The sequence below is a fragment of the Phyllostomus hastatus genome, unplaced genomic scaffold, assembly GCF_019186645.2.
Source record: "Phyllostomus hastatus isolate PE091 unplaced genomic scaffold, TTU_PhHast_1.1 phas_scaffold_216, whole genome shotgun sequence".
Taxonomy (NCBI): Eukaryota; Metazoa; Chordata; class Mammalia; order Chiroptera; family Phyllostomidae; genus Phyllostomus; species Phyllostomus hastatus.
In genome coordinates this window covers 11,119,783-11,141,260 of record NW_025334018.1, presented here as the reverse complement: position 1 = coordinate 11,141,260, position 21,478 = coordinate 11,119,783, and positions in this window count along the sequence as shown.

Genomic DNA, 21,478 nt, shown 5'->3' with positions numbered 1-21,478 from the left:
TCAGGGCTTTTGCTGCCTTTACCCGCCTGTCGAACCTTGTGTCCTCTCCCACCGACCCTGCCCAGAGCATGGGCTTTCTGAGACCAGCTGGGTAATAGCTGATGGAGCTTGTATGATTTAGTGGTTAGGGTGGGCCTCAAGCCTCTGTATCATTTTGAATGATTTTATTTATTTATTTTTTAGAAAGAGGGGAAGGATGGAAGAAAGAGGTGGATGGAAACATTGATGTGTGAGAGAAACATTGATCAGGTGCCTTCTGCATGCCCCCAACCAGGGACCTAGCCCACGACACAGGCATTTGCCCTGACTGGGAATCGAACCAGTGACCCCTTGGTTCACAGGCTGGCACTCAACCTGCTGAGCCACATCAGCCAGGGTAAGCTGCTGTATTTTTAATCACCTCTCTAGGTGATTCCGACAGGCATTCAAGTTGGGGAACCATGGGTCTACTGGTCCTCAAATTATGAATCATTAGTGACTGGTCAAACTCGAAGACTTTATAGATAGCATAGCATCGTAAGAAAAACAGTGATAGCCCAGGTAACAAATCTCCTGTGGGAAATTACCAACACGAGGAAGTCAGCCATGCTGGAAAAAAGTATCCAGGTAATCGGAGGGACGGGGACATCCTAGAGTGCATTATAAGGACAGAAAATGCTGGGGTTTTCCATAGCCGTCCCGCCCTCCCCAGAGAGCAGGCTGACCCCAGCAGCCAGAACCTGGGCTGTGGTCTGGCCATTCCCTCTCAGTCTTCTCTATGCCATGCCTGTGGGGCTCGTTGGGTTCGCCCATGCTCCCAGGGCTGCAGCCGTGTGGTTCCTCACGGTCCCCACGTGCTCCCCGCAGGGCCACTGCCCACACTCTTCCCTTGTCCACGCGCTTCCTTCAGAACTCAGGTCGAAGTTCTCTGAGCGGACTTTCCTGACTCCTGAATTCTCCTGCGACCTGACCCTTGTGAGGCCGTCCATCTCGTCTCTGTCATGTGCTGTGGTCATCTAGTTCAGGGCAGAAGGAGGTCTGTGAATATGCCAGCCAGGAAGTTCTGAGTCTCTCTCACTGGCTCTGCAAGCTTGAGACACTTACTCAGCCTCTTTGAACAATTGGTTTCCTCCTGTGTAAAATGGGGATGACACCTCCCGGGGTTAGAGTGCAGATTGACTGGAAATGATGTAAGAAAACGTGAACAGTATGCCCTGGTGTGCAGAAGACGTGGTGGCTACGAGCCTTCCCTCTGGCTTGGTGCCCGAGAAGAATACCCCGCACAGGAGATAGGAAGGCCCAATAACTGGGAAGAGACACACCCAACAATAAACCCATAAATAAGCGCTCTGCAAGGTGACTAGTGTGCTAGGAGTTTGATTTACCTTAGTTTTCTGACGCTGGCCACAAAGCACAAATGGATGATGCCCTATACCAGATTCACCAAATCTAAACAGCAGACCTGTGAAACCACCCCACAAAGCCTAGACTGAGCCACCAGCCTGCTGCCCCCACCGTGGCCCCACAAGCTGGACCACTCTGATAACACATCTGGCCACCACTCCACGAGACAGCCCGGTGATTTATCCACAGCATTACAGAGCCGAGGAAGGCGGGACAGGGACACTTCTGGTCTTTCTAATACCCTGTCAATCCACGTGAGGCCTACCCGCCGGCCAAGGCTGGCGTAGGAGAGATGCTTGCAGCAAACGTTTGGGGTGGGCAGTCAGCTTTCTTGGATTCGATCAAACAGTCAGCCGGCCCAGGAGGCCCCAGATGAACCGGTGCCACAGAAGGGGATTTCTAGTGGAGGGTGGCGGCTCAGCTCATGCAACAGCATTTATTCCCTCCTGAAACCTCCCCCCTCTGAACTTTAAATTTAACAAAACTAAAAAACACAAACCACAGGGACAAAGAAAACAAAAAAAACAAACAAACAGCACAATGTGAGAACTTGAGAAAGCAGAGTGGAAGGTGGTAACTAAGACAACTTAAAAAGTGGAATCCATCTGAAGGAGCCATTAAGGAAAGCCGTGGTGCAAATTGATTTACCATATTAAATCCTCTAAAGGCAAAGGTACTTCCAGAAGTGGGAATGATGATGGGGCTAAAACAGAGAGGCTGCTTGAAGATCCACAGAAGATTCCTGGCTGGCGTGGCTCTGTCGGTTGGAGCATTGTCTTGTAGTCCAACTGTCATAACCAAGCGTTGTGGGTTTGATCCCCAGTTGGGGCACTTACAATAGGCAACTGAGTGGTGGTTCTCTTTCATATCAATGTTTTTCTCTCTTCCTTTCAGTCTCCCTTCTTCTCTCTCTCAAAAGCAATGAAAAAATGTCCTCAGGTGAGGATTAAAAAAAAATCTGCATAAGAAACAATTAGATCCCAGGTTCTGTCCCCTACCCCATTCAGATCCGTCACTGCTTAGGGAGGCCTGCAGGTTCCCTCTTTGCACCTGGCAAAACAGAGGGTTTCTGGGTGGGGGGATGCTGCACACGGTAGACAGAAGAAGGCTATGCTTTAAAATAGAGAAATTAAATACATTTTTTTTTCTACTGAATGTTGGGACTGAGCTCCTACTCCACCCAGCTTACAAAAAACAGAATATGCATGATATTTTTTAGATAGGATATTAGGAAAGACTTATCAGCTTGAAAAATATCTTATCAGCTCAAGGAAAAAAATCCTAATCACACTGAAGTTCAGGGGTTCCCAACAAAACCACCAAGCTAGTAGTAGGCCTGCAGTGAAGACCACAGTCAATAATCCCCTCCTACCCACACACAGATTTCAGTCAAGACTGTTTCCCTCTTAAAAATGAACAGTCAGGGATCTCCATGGAAATGAGGAAGGCCTCTAATGTGAAAGAAAGGGGCTCAAACAAATAAACATGAACATCAGAGGCAAGGGAGGAAAACTTAAAGGTGCACTAGCCCTAAAGTGCTCAAGGGGTGAGAAAATACGGCACCCACGGGAAAAGAGCAGAGCACTACGAAAAAAGCATCTTTAACAACAAACAGTGTTTTTGGTTCTGGTCAAGATAGAGGCGTAGGTAAACACGGCTCAGCTCCTCACACAACCACATCAGTATTACAGCTAAACTACAGAACCACCCTCGTTCAGAACTGCCAGAAACCTAGCTGAATGGAAGACCTACGACTACGGGATTAAAGAAGAAATCACATCGAGACTGCTGGGAGGGGCAGATTTGGAACAGGCTGGTCCCACACCCAAGTGTGGTAGATAAAAATTGGGGCGGATATCTTGGGAGTAAAAGGTCCCAGCCCCTCAGCCCAGGGTTCCAGTGCCAGGAAGATAAGTCTCTATAACTTCTGGATGTAAAAACTAGTGGGGGTTGAAGTTGTGGGACAGAGACTAGAGTCCCAGGCAATTCCTTCTCAAGGGCCCACACATGCGCTTACTTGGACTCACTCCTTCTGAGCTCCAGCATCAGGGCAGCAGCTTGAAAGAAACCAGAGGCATGTGGGAAGGAACTGAAGTGTCTGGCATCAGGGTGAGAGCTGGGGGCAGCTTTCTCCCAGACAGAGGAGCAGGAAGAGGCCATTGTTCCTTTGATGAACCCTCCCTCCACGGAGCCATCAGGCAGGTGCCATATCAGAGATTCCATCAGCCTGGATCACACAGTTTACCCTGCCCTGGTGATTCTCTGAAGCTCCACCTCACCCAACTTTTGGGTCCACCCAAGCTGTTTCTAGTGGCTCTTCCATACTTATGGCTTATCTTGGCTCATGCCTCAGATATTCCTAAATTCTCTCAAATAAGCAGCATGTGGCCTCAGTGAGCCATGTACCCACTTCTTGCCAAGTGGCCCCAGGCCCAGCACTAGCAGCATCTGGCATTGGTTCCCAGCTTGGCCTGTCTTGGACACCTCCAAACCCAGCACAAGTAGCAGCCATTTGCAGATCATTTTGTAGCTTAAGCTGGGTGTCCCTAAATAGAACATTGGTGGTGGCTGACCTTGTCATGCGAAGAATAGCCCCAGAGCCTGCACACTCAGTGGACAGCTACAGACCACATTGGAGTACCACTGTCCAACCACCTATCTTCTATAGTGGTTGGAGGTTGGTGGTCAGTGGTAACAGCTAGTCCTTGTAGCTGACTGGCCTGGGTACCATATTTAGCCTTGCATAATGCACACCCACGTTTTTGTGCGCATTGTACATGGGATTATTATACCCAAGGCATGTAATCATTATACCCATGTATAATGCACACCCTTATTTTTCCCTCCAAAGTTCGGGAAAAAGGTGTGCATTATATGGTAAAATATGGTAAATCCCTTCCATGGACCTGCCAGCAGCAATCAAAGGCACAGCTCTAAGAGGAGAGTAAATACAGCCCATCTGGTAGACATGCCTCAAGCACCTTGCTAGAATGAGAGGGTAGACTGTGTCACTGGACCCTATAGGACACCTACAATATTGGGCCATACTACCAAGTGTGGGAGATGTAGCAGTTCTATGTAACACATAGAAACAAACAGGGACGATGTCAAAATGAGGACACAAAGAAACATGCCCCAAATGAAAGAACAGATCAAAACTCCAGAAAAAGAGCTAAGTGAAATGGAGATAAACAATCTATCAGATGCAGATTCAAAACATTGGTTATGAGGATGCTCAGTGAGCTTAGGGAAGGAGCAGATGAACTCACAGAGAACTCCAACAGCATAAAAAAGGACATGAAAAGCATAAAAAAAGAACCAGTCAGAAATGAAGGATACATTAATGAAATAAAGAACAATTTACAGGGAAACAACAGTAAAGTGGATGAAGCTGACAATCAAATCAACGATTTGGAATGTAAGGAAGCAAAAAATACCCAATCACAACAACGAGTAGAAAAAAAGAATTTAAAAAATGAGGATAGTGTAAGGAGCCTCTGGGACAACTTCAGGTGTACCAACATTCTCATCATAGTGGTACTAGAAGGAGAAGAAAGAGATCAAGATATTGGAAACCTATTTAAAAAATAATAATGAAAAAAAAAACTTTCCTCATTTGGTGAAGGAAATAGACATACAAGTCCAGGAAGTGCAGAAAGTCCCAAACAAGATGAACCCCAAGAGGCCCACCCCAAGACACATCAGAATTAAAATGCCAAAGCTTAAAGATAAAGAGAGAATCTTAAAAGCAGCAAGAGAAAAGAAGTTAGTTACCTACATGGGAGTTCCCATTAAGACTATCAGCTGGTTTCTCAAAAGAAACTTTGCAGGCTAGAAGGGATTGGCAAGAAATATTCAGTCATGGAAAACAGGGACCTACAGCCAAGATTGCTCTACCCAGCAAAGCTGTCATTTAGAATTGAAGGGCAGATAAAGAGCTTCTCAGACAAGAAAAAAACTAAAGGAGTTCATCATCACAAAACCATTATATATGAAATGTTAAAGGGACTTATTTTAGAAAAAGAAGATCAAAACTATGAACAATAAATGGGCAAAAAATACATATCTATGAACAACTTAATCTCAAAAACAAACTAAACAAACAAGAAGAACAGAGACAGAATCATGGATATGGGGAGTGTTTTGATGGTTGCCAGATGGGAGAGGGTGTAGGGGAATGGGTGAAGAGGTGAGGGGATTAAGAAGTACAAATAGGTAGTTACAGAATAGCCATGGGGATGTAAAGTACAGTATAAGAAATGGAGAAGCCAAAGAACTTATACACATGACCCATGGACATGAACAATGGTGGGGGGATTGCCTGAGGGAGTGGGGGATGCTGGGTGAAGGAAGAAAAATTGGGACAACTGTAATAGCATAATCAACAAAATGAATAAAAATAAAATCAATACATAAAAAATAAAATAATATGAACAAGAAAATGACAATAAATACATATCTATCAACAATTGAATCTAAAATACAAAACAAATGAACAGGACAGAAACAGAATCATAGATACAGAGAACATTTTTTTTAAGATTTAATTTATTTATTTTTTTAGAGAGAAGGGAAGGGAGGGAGAAAGAGAGGGAGAGAAACATCAATGTGTGGTTGCCTCTCATGCATCCCCTACTGGGGACCTGGCCTGCAGCCCAGGCATGTGCCCTGACTGGGAACCAAACCAGCGACCCTTTGGTTCACAGGCCTGTGCTCAATCCACTGAGCTACACCAGCCAGGGCCAGAGAACATTTTGATGGTTGCCAGAGAGGAAGTCAGTTGAGGGGATGCGTGAAAGAGGTGAAGGCATTAAGAAGCACACATTTGTTGTTGCAGAACAGTCATAGGGTATAAAGGACACATGGGCAAAACCAAAGAGGGGTGGGATCAAGGGTGCGAAGTGGGGATGGCTGGGGTGGGGGGACTGGTGGAGGGGAAATGGAGACAACTGTACTTGAACAACAATGAAAAATGTGAAAAACATACTAAAAATTAAAAAAAAGTCATAGGGATGTAAAGTACAGCTTAGGGAATATAGTAGCTAAAGAATATTTATGCATGACCCATGGGCATGGACAAGAGTGTGGGGGTTGCCCGAGGGGGTGTGGTCATCCGGTGGAGAGGGGCAAAGGGGAAAATGTCAGGACAACTGTAACCTCCTCAACAACAAAGTCATGTTTAAATGTTAAAGAACAAAGTGATTTTGGAAAATACAAATACAAGAGCAGAAATGGAAACTCAGCAAAGGGTCTGAAAGATGATATTGGGAAAATTTCTTAGGGTGTTCAGAAGAAAGAGGAGGAAGAGAAGAAGAAAAATGGTAGTAAAGAGATTTTAAAATTATAGAACAGGTCCAGTGAATCCAAAATCTAAATGATGGGCATTCCAGAAAGAGAACAGTGGAAGCACGGGGAGATTACTGTCCATAAAATAATTGCAGAACTTTTCCCAAGTAGAACACATGTTTCCATATTAAAAAGGCTCACCAAGGACCTAGCACCATGAAAGAAATTGTATCCCCAAAAAGGTGCATCATTGTAAAACTTCAGAGCACTGGGACCAAACCAAAAAGAAAAGAAGTTAGAGGGAAAAGGATGAGAGAACGAGAGAGAGAGTACATTAAGGATCAAGAACTAGAAAGGATTAGAATGACACTGGACTCACAACTAACTGTACAGGAGGCGAGAACCCAACTGAGCAATGCTTTCGAATTCTGAGGAATTTCCAGCCTCAGATTCTAAGGCAAAGTATCAATTAGGTGTGAGGGTAGGAAAAAGGCATTTTAAAAAATTTATCTCTAATTTAGTGCCCTTTTCAGGAAGTTACTAGAAGACTGTGCTTGGCCAAAATGAAGGTGTAAACCGAGAGAGAACATCAGAACACTGCGTAGCAAGCTTAGATGTGAATCAGCCCTGACTGAAATGGGCCCTGGTCCCTGGACAAGGGGCCAGGAGAGAATTATTCCAGAAGATGACATTGATACATCTGGTGTGTTTAAGCATATTAAGAAAAGATTTATATATCTGAGAGTTTGGAAATAAATTAGGGATAAGTACAGAGACCATTACTCAACAAACAAAAGACAATAATTAATTGTAGGAAAAATAATAACTTGCCCGGGAAAGCAAATCATTGTAAGCCATGTCATTAGCAGCTAAATGATCATTAATAGTATAACACAGTGTGTTCATCTATCCAAAATCATAAGATTAGTTATTGGGAGAATTATGAGTGAGGAGTCATAATGCTCAAAATGGAAAAAATTAAGAAGTCACTGTATTATATAATCATATAATTTAGAGACAGAGATGCAAAAAACAAAACAATCAGTTTAAAAATATGAGGGTGGTTCTTTCTGGAGAATGGGAACTGTTTGGGAGGGGAAATCAGGAGGCAACTATTAATGTTATTATCATTATTTTTGGTAATAAGCCTTGTGGAACTACTTAATTCTGTCCAGGGTTGTCCAACCTTTTGGTGTCTCTGGGCCACACAGGAAGAAGAATTGTCTTGAGTCACATATTAAATACACAAACACTAACAAAAATTGATGAGCAAAAATAAAGGTTGTTTTTTTATATTCTACTTTCTTTTTTAAAAATATATTTTACTGATTATGCTATTACAGTTGTGCCATTATTTTGTACCCCTTTATTCCCCTCCACCCTGTGCCCACCCCTCCATCAGTCTTTCCCCACTTTAGTTCATGTCCATGGGTCATACGTATACATTCTTTGGCTTCTCCATTTCCCAAACTATTCTTAACCTCCCCCTGTCTATTTTGTACCTACCATTTATGCTTCTTATTCCCTGTACCTGTTTCTCCATTCTTCCCCCTCCCCACTGATAACCCCATGTGATCTCCACTTCTGTATTCTGTTCCTGTTCTAGTTATTTGCTTAGTTTGTTTTTGTTTTTGTTTTAGGTTCAATTGTTGATAGTTGTGAGTCTGTTGTCATTTTACTATTCATATTTTTGATCATCTTCTTTTTGTTAGATAAGTCCCTTTAATATTTTATATTAAGGGCTTGGTGATGCTGAACTCCTTTAACTTTACCTTATCTGGGAAACATTATATCTGCCAAGGAAGCATACACCAAGGCACATCATAATTACATAACCCAAGATTAAAGATAAGGAGAGAATCTTAAAAGCAGCAAGAGAAAAGGAGACAGTTACCCACAAAGGAGTTCCCTTAAGACTATCAGCTGATTTCTCAAAAGAAACCTTACAGGCAAGAAGGGGCTGGAAAGAAGTATTTGAAGTCATGAAAGGCAAGGACCTACATCCAAAAAAAAAGGTTTTAAGTAAATTTACGATTTTGTGTTGGGCCACATTCATAGCCATCCTGGGCTGCGTGTGGCCTGCGGGCCAAGGTTTGGACACCCCTGCCTACTGTGTGCAGTATTAAACCTTGATAAAAATAAAAATTAAATCTGCCAAGGAAAAGAAAGAAAAGATAAGACTGACTTTTTAAAAGCATAGAGAGATGACAGAATATGTGAACTGGAACCCAAGACGACCTCAAGCTGAGGCAGCTGGGCTCTATTAAAACAGAGACACGACTGCGTGGAGCTTTAGCTGTGGCTCAGGAAGTGACACGGGACTCCAGAAGTCAACCCCAGGACACACCACATCCTGAGTCGGAGCAGTGTCGAGAGCAAGGCGCCACAGAAGTGTGAATTGGGAGAACCATGGTTGGCACAGGGCTCTGGTTTTTCAGAGAAGCCGAACATGGGTGGTGAAACCTGACTCCATGTCATCTGTTTGATTCCTCTGTTGTGCTTTGCGTTGGCGATTTTATCATTTAAAATGGTCCCCAAGCTCAGTGTTGGTGTTATTAGTGAGTTCAAGCTGCCACAACAAGATACCACAGACTGGGCAGCTTAAACAACAGAAGTTATTTTCTCACAGATTCTGGAAGTCCAAGATCAAGACACCAGCCGGGTTGATTTCTGATGAGAGCTGTCTTCCTACCCTGCGGGTGCCTGCCTTCTCAATGCGTCCTCACATGGCCTTTGCTCTGGGCACCTGTACTTTCCGTATCTTCCTCTTCGTATAAGGGCACCAATCCTGTTGCATCAAGGCCCCACCCTTAGGACTTCATTTAACCTTAATTGACTCTACAAAGGCCCTGTCTCCAACACATTCACGTTGGTGATTAGAGCTTCAACATATGAATTTTTGGTGGACACAATTTAGTCCATAACAGTGTTAAAAATGCCACCCAGTGTTTCTAAGGGGAGGCAGGCTTTGCTGTGTGATATGCAGAAAATACATGTGTGAGATACGCTTCACTGAGGCAAGAGCTATAGTGCTGTTGGCCATGAATTCAATGCTAACCCATTAGCAATATAGGTTTCAATGGCAACACACATAAAGCAAAGTTACGTATTGATCAGTTGATGAAAATATTGTGATCAGAGCCTCACAGGAACCTAATCATGCATTTCCCCTGGGAGCAACAGTTCAGTGTTTGCTAATTCAGTGTTCTTGGTGACTCTGTAGAACACAACTACTACGAATAAGGAGAATTGGGCTGTTTCTTTTTTCTTTTTGCGCTGCCTTCAGATTACCGACCCCCCTTTTCTCTGCCATCCCCAAGCCGATGAACTGTTCCCCACAGCTGCTGTGGTGATGAGGCTGATGACAGCCCCAGACAGGGACGGGGTGGGGCAAGGCTGGGGTCCACAAGGTCTCCCCTGACCGAGCCCTCTTTGCCCCAGTTTGTGGACCTCCATCCCCTCGTGTCCCCCTGCTCATGCTCCAGCTCACAAGAGCCTTTTCATCGTTTCAGGGGGTCTCAATTTTAGGTTAGTTTTTCATACTCTGCTTTTTTTCTCTTCTTGAGTTTGCCAAGAGTTAATTTTGGAGGAAGGGACCAGCAGCACCAGCTGGTTCACTGGCTCGTCAGAATTTTGATCAGGAAGAATGTTAGTAATCTAATGCAAGAACAACCAAGCAAAACAGCAAATATGAAAGATACAATAATTGAAACAAAAGACATAATAGCTGGGAGCAGAATACATACAATGAAAGAATGAACTAGGAGCTGTAAGATCTTCCTAAAGATTCTAGAAGGCAAGGGAGAATATAGATATTTTTAAAAATAAAGAAATGTTCAGAGATATGAGGGATAAAAATACCAACATTTAGTTAATAGGGATCCCACGAGAGAGAAAAAATAGAAAAGAAAATGGAACCTCTGATATGGAGCCCAACTGCAGAGATAAAAATCTCCAAATCAGACACATCACTCTGATTAGAATCATTGAAAACTAAGAAAAAATTCCAAAATGTTTCCAGAGAGAGAAAGCAGCTCACATACAAAAATAACAAGAAATAACAAGCATCAGATTTACATCAGACTTCTCAGTTGCTGAATGCAAGAAGATTTTAAAAAATAGTATGTTTAAAGTGTTGTACATAGAATTTTAGATCCAGCCAAACTGACATCAAAATGTGAGGATATAATACAAAATGTTCTGAATATAGCACATATATTTTTTTTGACATAAAAACTTCAGAAACTGTGCCATACAGACTCATTTTGAAAAACCCTGGAAGAAATATTCAAAAAGAGGAAAATAAATATAACAGAGTCTATAGAGAAATTTGAAGTTAAGGTGATCAAGTAACCTAGCAAAATTAATTATCATGTAAAAAAATGCAAAGGCAAAATAAAAAAAAGAAGGAAAAACTACATTCATAAGAATTGAGAATTAAATGTGATCTAGACTATATCAATGTTGTGTGTGTTGTTGTTGTTGTTGCCATTGTTGTTGTTTGTTTTGGGGTGGGAGGAAGGAAGCAGAATCTGAAGAGGTAAGAGAACATGCTAGACTATTTTTCTTGGTGGAGAGAAGAAATAGCTATTGACAACTTTAATAACTCAGGTGAATATATAAACAAATATATGTCTTAAGAGTGAACACAATGAGAACAAAAATAAAGTATGTTCTTTTAAACAAGCAGAAGAAAATCACATCTACTCAGGAGTAAGAAGGTTAAGACAGAAGGAAAAAGAGGTACCAATTATAGAAAATATAGAGATTCTCCAAGACAGCAGCCTAGGTAAACACGGCTCACCTCCTTACACTAAAATTTACAATGAAACTATAGAATAACCATTATTCAGGACTAGCAGAAATTGAGCTGAGTGGAAGTCCTACAACTGCAAAATTAAAGAAGAAACTACATCGAGACTTGTAGGAGGGGAGGAGATGTGGAACAGGCCGGTCCCACATCCACATGTGATGGATAAAAATCGGGAGGGAGAGCTCAGGAGCAAGGGGTCCCAGCCCCACACCAGGACCCCCAGCCCAGGGTTCCAGTGTCAGAAAGATAAGTTCCCATAACCTCTGGCTGTAAAAACCAGTGGGGATTGAGTTGGTGGAAGAAACTTTTGAAGTCCCAAGTAGTTGCTCTTAAAGGGCCCAAGCATAGACCTAATCAGATTCCTCCTTCTGAGCTCCAGCACTAAAGCAGCAGCTTAAAAGGCCCCAGTAGCATACAGGGAGAAACTGAAGTGTCTGGCATCAGGGTGAGAGCTAGGGGACAGCTTTCTCCCAGACAGAGGAGCTGGAAGAGGCCACTGTTCCTTTGACGAGCCCTCCCCGCTCAGAGCCATGGAGCTGTGGGTGCCATATCTGAGACTCTACCCACTTGGCTCACACTGTTAGCCCTGCCCTGGTGATTCGCTGAAGCTCTACCCCACCTAATTTATAGGTACACCCAAGCTGTTAACAGTGCCTTTTCCATATGAATGGCTTGTCTTGGCTCATGCTTCAGATCTTACTAAATCCTCTCAAACAAGCCTCAGCTGGCCTCAGCGAGCCCCAGTACCTCTTGTTAAGTGGCCCCAGGCCTGAACAGCAGCAGCTGACCTTGGTTCACAGCCTGGCCATGCTTGGGCACCTCCAAGCACAGCAAAGTAGCAGCCATTCTGCAGATTGCTTTATAGCTTATGCCAAGTGGCTGAAGACTGAACACAGGCAGTGGCTGACCTTTGCCACTCCACCCGGGAAACCCCAGAGGATGTGCACCCAGTGGACAGATACAAACCACATCAGGGCACCACTACCCAACCACCTCCAAAAGTGACATAGTCAAGGGGCAGGCTCAGCAAGCACCAGAGTCCTGCTGAAGTAACTCTTGCTCTGTGGAGTGGGCCTCAGCATAGTTGAACCTCCATGGAGGGCAGAAGTTGGTGGTCAGTGGCCACAGCCAGTCCCTGCAGTTGACTGGCCTGGGTAAATCCCTCCCATTGAACTGCCAATTGCAATAAAGTTTCAACTACAAGGCAAGGGTATGCTCAGCCCACAAGGAAGGTGCACGGCAAGTACCCAGCTTGGGTGATAGGGCTGTCTGTGCCACCGGACCCCACAAGACACCTACCACATTAGGCCATGCTCCCAAGACAGGGAGCTGCAGCAGCTCTACTGAATGCATAGAAACAAACACAGGGAGGCTGCCAAAATGAGGAGACAGAGAAACATGGCCCAAATGTAAGAATAGAACGAAACTCCAGAAAAAGAACTAAGCAAAATGGAGACAAGCACTCTACTAGATGCGGAGTTCAAACCACTGTTTATAAGGACGCTCAATGAACTCAGTGAGGACCTCAGCAACATAAAAAGATCCAGTCAGAAATGAAGGATACATTAACTGAGATAAAGAACAATTTACAGGAAAACAACAGTAAATGGATGAAGCCAAGAATCCAATCAATGATTTGGAACAGAAGAAAGTGAAAACAACCAATCAGAATAGCAAAAAAGAAAAAAGAATCTAAAAAACATAAGGATAGTTCAAGGAGCTTCCAGGATGACTTCAAGCATACCAACATTCGCACCATAGGGATGCTAGAAGGAGCAGAGAAAGAGCAAGAAATTGGAAGTCTATTTGAAAAATAATGAAAGAAAACTTCCGTCATTTGGTAAAGAAAATAGACATACGAGTCCAGGAAACATAGAAAGTCCCAAACAAGATGAACCCCAAGAGGCCCACTCCAAGACACATCAGAATTAAAATGCCAAAGGTTAAAGATAAAGAGGGAATCTTAAAAAAAGCATGAGAAAAGAAGTTAGCTACCTATAGGGAGTTCCCATAAGACTGTCAGCTGGTCTCTCAAAAGAAACTTTACAGGTAGAAGGGATTGACAAGAAATATTCAAAGTCATGAAAAGCAGGGATCTACAGACAAGATTGCTCTACCCAGCAAAGTTATCATTTAGAACCACAGGGCAGATGAGAAGCCTTCCAGACACGAAACAACTAAAGGAGTTCATCATCCCCAAAACATTATCATATGAAATGTTAGAGGGACTTAATTAAGAAAAAGATCAAAACTATGAGCAATGAAATGGCAATAAATACATATCTATCAAAAAGTGAATCTAAAAAACAAAGTAAGCAAACAAGCAGAACAGAGACAGAAGCATAGATACACAGAATGTTTTGATGGTTGCCAGAGCAGAGGGGCTTTTGAGGGAACAGGTAAAAAGTTGAAGGGATTAAGAAGTAAAAATTGGTAGTTCCAGAATAGCCATGGGGATATAAAGTACAGTATAGAAAAAATTGTTGTCCTGGCCAGTGTGGCTCAGTGGATTGAGTGCTGCCCTGCAAACCCAAAGGTCGCTGGTTCAATTCCCAGCCAGAGCACATTCCTGGGTGGTGGGCCAGATCCCCATTTGGGGGCATACAGGGCGCAACCAATCAGTGCATCTCTCGCGGATCAACGTTTCTCTCCCTCTCTTTCTTCCTTCTTTCCCTTCTTTCTAAAAATAAAAAGAAAAAAGAAAAAAAGTGTAGCCAAAAACATATATGCATGAGCCATGGACATGGACAATGGTGTGGGGAGTGCCTGAGGAAGTTGGGTTGCTGGGTGGAGGGAAGCAAAGGGGGATAATTGGGACAACTGTAATAGCATAAGCAATAAAATATTTAAAAAGAAAGAAGATATGAGAAAATACCTCAGAAATATGTCCAATATAAAGTGATTATAATAAAAGTAAATGGGTTAGATCACCAATCAAAAGGCAGAACATTTCAGGGTGTGGGGGTTGGGTTAAAAAGAAGAAAAAAGGCAGAACATTTCAAAATGCACATTTTAAAAGATCCAACCGTATATTATTTACAGAGGATACATTGATAAAAAAGAAAAAGAGAAGTTGAACATAAAAAATATCACTCTGATTTGGTGACTCAGTTGGTTGGAGCATCATCCGTACACCAAAATGTTGCTGGTTCAATTCCTGGTCAGGGCACATACCCAGGCTGCAGGGTTCATCCCTGGTCAGGGCGTGTGTGAGGCCACTGATCGGTGTTTCTCTCTCTCTCTCTCTCTCTCTCTCTCTCTCTCTCTCTCTCTCACTTTCTCCCCCCAACACTCTCTAAAATCAATAAACACATCCTGGGTGAGGAAAAAAATAATTTTTGAATCAAATAAAAGGATATCAAGCAAATATGATCCAAAGAAAGCTGAGGCAGCAATATTTGATATCTGACAAAAAAGAAAATTCAAGGACCAAGAAAGAAATCATATACTGGTAAGAAAGAATAGTAGAATAAATACATGTGTACCTAACAATATTGTCTCAAAGAAATGAAACAATTTATACAACTTAATAAGAAAAATAAAACCATTTATACAACTTAATAAAAAATAAATGAATATTTTCCGCTGGAAATTTTATCATTAAAAAATCATAGAGGAGAAATGGAGCCTTCAGAAATAAATAGGCTAAGCAGAAAAAATAAGTAGTAATATAGAAGATCTGAATATTTCAATCAATAAGTTCAATTCATCTATACCCAACAGAGAATACATTTTTTGAGTACACAAAACAATTTTTTAAATTAGCCACATCCTGGGCCACAAAGGAAGTTACAGGAAAGTATAATGGATGAGTGCTCTTCCAATCACATTTTTCAATCATAATGAATTAAAATTAGTGAAAGAACTTATGTCAGTACCAGAAGACATTATTTTTCTAGAAGTACATTATTCCTAAAAAATAGAAAACTTATTTACTAAGTACCGCTTGGGTTAACAATCAGATCACAAAGGAGTTATTAAATACATAAAAACCAAACAATAATGAAAGTGCTACGTGTCAAAATGCGAAGACCGCATCTACAGCAGGGTGAGAGGCCAGTGCGCAGTTTTAAAACGGTTACCAAGATCTAAGGTAGAGCGAAAGCAAACAAAGGATAATACTCGGAAAGATGGGGAATAAATAAGAAAAGAAACAGAAATAAAAAAGAATAATAAAGGTAAAGCAGAAATCAATAAACCAGTAAATAACAAAACTAGAGGTGAATAAAACCATAAACTTGTGTTTTAGAAAGATTAACACATAAGCCTGTGACAGGACTACCTCCGATAAAAAAGAGAGCTAGAAGGTGCCCATAAGAAAATAATACAGAATGCAAAAGAAGAGACAACTACAGATACATCAGAGATTTAAAAGTGAATGAGAGTATTATGAACAACTGAGTATATACTAATACATTTCTAAGACTAGGAAGTTTGATCTATTTCTTGAAAAGTAAAAAAGCCACAACTGGCACGAGAAGAAATACAAAGCTGAAGTAAATTACCAGGTGTTAAAGAAATTGATATGATTATCAGAAAGCTCCCTCAAAAAAAACAACTCCAGGCCATTTTTATAGGTGATTTCTATGAAAGGTCCATGAAGTAGCTAATTTCTATCTTATACAAGTAATTTCAGAAAATAGTAGAAAGACTGAAAACTGTCCAGCTAAATTTATGAGGCTAATCCTGATTCAAAAACTGAATGGAGTAATATAAAACTAAGAAAAGTATGAGTCAATTTCACTTACGAATGTAAATGAAAAAATCCTACATGAAATATTAACAATCAACATTATGTTTTTAAAAATACATCATGATCAAGTAGGGCTTATCCAAGAAATACAAGAAAACATCTATAAATTTACAATAGCCAGAAGGAGCAAAATTATGATAGTATTAGTGCATGAAAAAATGTACATGACTCAAAGTCTTAGCATGGTAGGATTAGAAGTTCCGGCCATGACTGCTAATTGGTCCCCTTCCAATGATAAAGGTCTACCTGGACACATGGTGGCCAAACTACGTGTCCCAGCCACCTCTGCTACTAGACGTGGCCAAGTCTGGAGGCTCTGGTCAAAGGGATGTGTTCTGAGCCATCTGGCAGGGCTGAATCAAATCAAGAATTCATACAGTATTTTTTAAAAGATTTTATTTATTTATTTTTAGACAGAGGGGAAGGGAGGGAGAAAGAGGGAGAGAAACACCAATGTGTGGTTGCCTCTCATGCACCCACTACTGGGGACCTGGCCCGCAACCCAGGCATGTGTCCTGACTGGGAATTGAACCGGTGACCCTTTGGTTCGCAGGCCGGCACTCAATCCACTGAGCCCCACCAGCCGGGGCCATGCAGTATTTGACGTGACAACCCCCACCCCAGGTGTATACATCTCAGGGACATATCTGCACTGGACCATTACATCTGTTCTTACAAAGACGTTTAGGCAATCTAGGTGGTGGCCAGGAGAATGGATTAGTAAAATACAGCACTTAATGTAGTACTTTATGCAGCAATTAGAAACAACAAATTAAATGAATACTCGGGGACAGGAGACATCTTAAAAACAGTCCAGTAGCCCAGCCCCCCATTATTCACAGGGACGTTCCAAGACCCCCAGGGGATGCCTGAGTACACAGAGTAGACTGAGCCCTATATACACTGTGCTTTTCCTATCATACGTACCTTTGGTAAAGCTTCATTTATAAATGAGGCACAATAAGAGATGAACAACAATGGCTAATGTAAAATAGAAAAATTATAAAAATGTACTGTAATAGAAGCTACGTGAATGTGACATTATGAACTTTCAGGAGGGTCACGTGAACACCAGCACTGAAATGCCGAGACAGCCAATGACAGTAAGTGACTGACGGGCAGGTAGCACTGCCGTGGACACACTGGACAAAGGGATGATTCGTGTCCTGAGCAGGATGGAGTGGGACGACACAAGATGCCATCAAAAAATGGCACTTGGCTTGAAACTTATGAATTGTTTATTTCTGGAATTTCCCATTTAATATTTTCGGACCGCAGTTGACCCTGGGTAACTGAGACCTCAGAAAGCAAGACCGTGGGTGGGGAGACTGTGGTACGGCCAGATCAGTGTTTGCCAGGGAAAAGTGATTACCGTGGGGGAGACGAGGGAGCTCCTGATGGGGACAGAACAGCTCAGTGTCTTCGTCGTGGTGGTTATGTAAATCTACACGTGGGACCAAAGTGCACAGAGCTGCACACACACAGTTGATCTGAAAACCACACACAATCTGTGATCTAGTTAGCAGTATTGTACCAATATCTGTTTCCTAGTTCTGATATTGTAATACAGTTATTTAAGATGTGACCATTGGAGAAAGCTAGGTTTACTGAACTCTAGGTACTGTTTTTCCAACTTCCCATGGATCTATAATTAAAAAAAAAACAAATGAGAAGAAAAATTGGGTGGGTAAGTCCACTGACTATTCCAGAACAGTGAGACACTTTTGCAGACAACTGGAGGTCCAAAGGAGAAACCCCAAGTGAGGCCAGCAGAGGCCCCCTGCATAGACACTGCACACTCGGTCAGGGAGCGATCGCAGGACTCGGGGCAAAGATACCAGGGAGGCCGTGAAAAGCGGGGCTTAGACCCCAGTTCTCCCGCTGCAATTCCGTTTCCTACGGGGATTCCCTCGGTGACTGCTGGCTGCACCTCGGAAACATGCTTCCCTAAGGATGCATGCGGGACAGGTCGCAGCAGGACGTCCTGGCACTTAGGGGACAGTCCTGTCATCAATAGCTCCCACCTGTCAGGGGCAGGGCTCCTCTGTGAAGCCCTGGGAAAGTAAAGGAGAGCCCTTTTCTGTGCTTCACGGACATCATGCCTCAGGGCCAGGCCCAAGGAGCCCCCAGGTGTGATTTCTTCCTTTCTTTTCCCCACAGGTGTGATTTCTGAGAGTCCAGGAGCCCCCAGTGCTCCCCGAGGTGCAGTTTCAGGGAGGGCAGTGGTGTGGGGTGTGGGGTGGGGCAACATTCCCCCCTTGGAGCTCTGCCCGGGGCCTGCCTGCTTGGAGGGAGGGAGCGCACGGGCCTCAGAGCCCAGGGCGGGAGGACTGAGTCTGGGGCAAGCAGGGCAGCGGGCCTGGCGCGCTGCTGACGTCAGGCCGGGAGGCCCCTTCTGGCAGCTGCCGAGAGCTGCCTGGAAGATGAAAGAGCAATCTGCCCTCTGCTGAGCTGGAAAGTCCCCTCTTCTGGGGGAGAGAGTCCTTCCTCAAGCCAGAGCTCAGGGGAAAGGCTGTGGGGAAGGGGCCAAAGGAACCTTGTTTGGGGGAGCCTTCCTGGGGGGCGGCAATCCTCGGTGGGGGCGGTTCATCCTTGGTGGGGGTCCATCCTCAGTGGAGGGGTCCATCCTCAGCGGGGGGTGTCCATCCTTGGTGGGGGGTCCATCCTCAGTGGGGGGACATCTTCGATAGGGGGTCCATCCTCAGTGGGAGGGTCCATCCTTGATAGGGGGTCCATCCTGAGGGGGCGTCCATCCTCGGTGGGGGGCCTCTCCTCTGGGAGAGCCGTCTGTCCCTCTGCCCTTGCCCCTCAGCGTGGGCGCCAGCAGTCTGTCAGAGCCAGACCTGCTCCTGCTTCCTAGCAGGACTGGGTCAGACACCACCACCCACACCCTCACTGAGAAGGCCGTCACACACGTTCCGACATGCCAAGTGCATGCCCCCTCACGGGGCCACGTGCACTTTATGGAGAAAGCTGGTGGCCTCTAGGAATTTCCGCAGTGTGTCAGGAGCCTGGCGAGGACTGTCTGAGCACCCTTCCTCGTACCTCCAGCCATATAGTGTTTGTGGCTGGTTCTACAGGGTAACATCCATTTAGGGCTCCGGGGAGGCTGTGGCCGGAGGATCAGCTGTCTGCCCACTGCCCCGGGGTGTGGGCACGCCCAGCGTGGAGCTCCAGAGCAGCCGCTGTGTGTGCCGCATGCTGTCGGCCTTGGAGGCCACGTGAACTGAGCTCATGGAAACATCTCTTCTGAATAATAAAAAACAACTACACTGTAAGAGCTTGTTTTTAGTGGAAAATAAGCCTTCTATGTGCTGTCCTCTGCACAGGAAGGAAGCAGAACTCCCCGGAGACGGCTCAGTAGAGGAGACTCCAGTGCGGGGACCACGGACGAGGTGTGGCGAGGTCCCGAGAGTCCACAGGGTGCTGGGGCTCCCGGAGGCTAGGAGCTGCCGGGAGCGGTTACCCCTGGGCCAGAGGGGACGAGGGGCCCAGTGAGAGCTGGGGCTGCAGAGAAGGGGTCACTGGGCGGGACAGCAGTGCAGTCAGAGACACAGCGCCGAGCAGGGAAGGAGCAGGAAAGAAACCCCAACCCTCCCTTCCTTTCTTCTTGTTGCGGCCTGTGGGCGCCCAGGTGATGCAGCCCACAGGGACCACCTCCTGACTCACAGAAAGGCGGGGGGCGGGTGGAGAAAGAGATCCGGGTGCGGGCCAGGTGCAGAGTAACCAGCACGCTCACTATTATGGCGGCCGTGCGTGCTCTTTACTACGGCACGATTCTAAAGCATGTTCCAGAGGGGAGCCCCCTGCGTTTCACTCTGTACGCCCCCACCTCACCCGCCTCACCAACACTTGCTGGGGACCGTAGTTACCCCCGTGAGTCACGAAGACTGCCTCGAACCTGCCACACATGAAAGAGACTGGCTCGCTTTCTTCCTGCCCCCAAGTTGTAGGCGAACAATGAAGGAAGGAGATTGGAGAGGGTGTGCGTCCATCCCTCCCTGGGACTCGCTCCCAGCCCCCTGCCCTGGATACGGCTCCCCTGTGGGCAGACCCACGTGGTGGAGAGACGGCCCTGTGACCATGCAAACAAGACCAGGCCTCTCACTGCGGGGAAGTGAGGCAACTCTGAATTCCTGTTGGCGTTAATGAGTGCGTAAAATCTCTTGGAAAGCCCAGGAAATTGCTCAGGCTCCTTCAAAAGCTGCTGTGGCTCCTTCCTCTTCAACTTCTTTTGTTGTTTGTTTTTCAGTTCAGAGGACCAGGAAAATGTAAGCTGTGCTATTCATTTAATTGTCCGTTCATCCATCGATGCCTTCCATTAATTTTTTACGGCGTGCGTCTATTATACCAGGCCCTGTGTAGAGCGCTGAGATAAGAAGGGCGAAAAATGTTATAGTTGGCCTGAAAAAGTCACCATCTGGGGGAGGGTACGCACATGTATGTGCTGTGTCTCGTCAGCCTCAGGGATACACAAGGGTGGCAGTGACAAGGGCAATGGTATTTGGCTCTGATAGCCCCAAGAATTGTTAAACTCGAAGCCCCACTCTGGGTCCCAGAGGCAAACTCGCCCTGGAGCCACAGTTGTCCCCTGCATCACTCCCCGCAGTGTCCCAGGCAGAGCCCCCTGCCCTGCCCCTGCCCCCACCCCTGCCAGGGAGCTGCGGGTAGGCCCTGTGAGCAGGTTCCATCTCCCGTGTCCACTGAGATGCCAGGCTCACCTCTAGATAAAGCCCTGTGGCCCTCAACCCTCCTTTCACCTGGGCCGTCACTCTCTCACCTGACACCTCAAGGACAACACCTACAATCTATTGAATCATCTACTTACCTTACCTGAAGCAATCTTAGTTGGAATATATGTAATATCAGACCCTTCCCTACTTTGCAAGCAAGTCCAGAGCAGGAAACGGATGCCTGGGGTGGAAGGGGAGGGGAGAGCTCTGGGGGCCGGGAACCAGGGGAGGGAGCTGGAAAGCCAGTGCCACTCCCCCTGATATCACACACTGACCAGGGCTGGCCCTGCTGGGCTGCAGCAGACCAAGGCTGTAGGCATTCCATGTGTTGTGAGGTAGAAGAAAGTGTCTCAGTGGGCATAACATTCTCAATAATTTAAGTCGTGCCAGAATGTACCTGTCCTAAAAAAAAATAAGAGGCCAGTCTAAGACATAAGGTGTACCATCAAACATCATAACATGAAATTCTCTCTGCTAGATAGCTCCATAGTCCATCCATCAAGCAAATAT